This window comes from Oncorhynchus nerka, linkage group LG18, assembly GCF_034236695.1.
Source record: "Oncorhynchus nerka isolate Pitt River linkage group LG18, Oner_Uvic_2.0, whole genome shotgun sequence".
NCBI classification, from domain to species: domain Eukaryota; kingdom Metazoa; phylum Chordata; class Actinopteri; order Salmoniformes; family Salmonidae; genus Oncorhynchus; species Oncorhynchus nerka.
The window spans coordinates 12,381,176-12,382,984 of NC_088413.1; positions in this window are offsets into that span (position 1 = coordinate 12,381,176).

The window sequence follows — 1,809 nt, forward strand, 5'->3', positions numbered from 1 at the left end:
TGTATTATAACTACTGACAAAGGTAACTAACTGTATTATAACTACTGACAACAGGTAACTAACTGTATTATAACTACTGACAACAGGTAACTAACTGTATTATAACTACTGACAACAGGTAACAACAGGTAACTAACTGTATTATAACTACTGACAACAGGTAACTAACTGTATTATAACTACTGACAACAGGTAACTAACTGTATTATAACTACTGACAACAGGTAACTGTATTATAACTACTGACAACAGGTAACTGTATTATAACTACTGACAACAGGTAACTAACTGTATTATAACTACTGACAACAGGTAACTAACTGTATTATAACTACAGACAACAGGTAACTAACTGTATTATAGCAATAAGGCAGATCTGTGGTTTCTGGTATATGGCCAATATACCACAGCTAAGGGCTGTATTTATCACGCTGGTGTAAATGTGTCGGAAGACAGGTGCAGGAATGCGTAATAGGGGTTTTATTTCCCAAATTACAGCGTGCCGTGTAACAGCACGGAAAACGAAAACCAAACAAAAACGTAAACAAAACACAGGGTTGAATCCCAAACAAAAGAGCGAGGAGTCCCTCGAATAAATAACACAATGATTAACATACGGGACGAGACCCGTAATCATCTGCACAAAATACATGGCACGAAATCCCAAACAACACAGCACAGGTACTCACACGAACCAACGGACATTGTAACAATATTCAACATGACAACGGTAAACCAATGGCACACTTTGGTTTACCACACTAGTGTAACAGGATATAGACTAGTGTCCTGTCCAGGAGGTGTCCTGGTACATCAAGCTGTCTCACACTACAGAAACAGGAGATAGACTAGTGTCCTGTCCAGGGGGTGTCCTGGTACATCAAGCTGTCTCACTACAGAAACAGGAGAGAGACTAGTGTCCTGTCCAAGGGGTGTCCTGTCTCTCCCTACAGAAACAGGAGATAGACTAGTGTCCTGTCCAGGGGGTGTACTGGTACATCAAGCTGTCTCCTACAGAAACAGGAGATAGACTAGTGTCCTGGTACATCAAACTGTCTCCCTACAGAAACAGGAGATAGACTAGTGTCCTGTCCAGGAGGTGTCCTGGTACATCAAGCTGTCTCACTACAGAAACAGGAGATAGACTAGCGTCCTGTCCAGGGGGTGTCCTGTCTCTCCCTACAGAAACAGGAGTTAGACTAGTGTCCGGTGTTTCAGTCATAATGAGGATGGTGGCTAATTTATTACTTTTAAACTCAGACAAAAGGATTTGCTAGTTTTAGGCCCCAAGAAACAAAGAGATCAGTTATCAGATCTTACAATGAATCTCGAAAGGTTGTTAAAATTAAACTGTAAAAAATATTTCAAGAGCAGCTTTTTCCCATCTACACAACATTGTAAAAATCTGATGCTTGGAAGCTGGTACGATTGGAGCCATGTCTGCTACTGTGTTAACGTACCTCTCTCTCCTTCCTCTCCTCTCCTCTCCTCTCCTCTCCTCTCCTCTCCTCTCCTCTCCTCTCCTCTCCTCTCCTCTCCTCTCCTCTCCTCCTCTCCTCTCCTCTCCTCTCCTCTCCTCTCTCCTCTCCTCTCCTTCCTCTCCTCTCCTTCTCTCCTCTCCTCTCCTCTCCTCTCCTCTCCTCTCCTCTCTCTCCTCTCTTCTCCTCTCCTCTCCTCTCTTCTCCTCTCCTCTCCTCTCTTCTCTTCTCTTCTCCTCTCCCCTCCTCTCCTCTCCTCTCCTCTCCTCTCTTCTCCTCTCCTCTCATCTCCTCTCTCTCTCCTCTCCTCTGCTCTCCTCTCTTCTCCTCT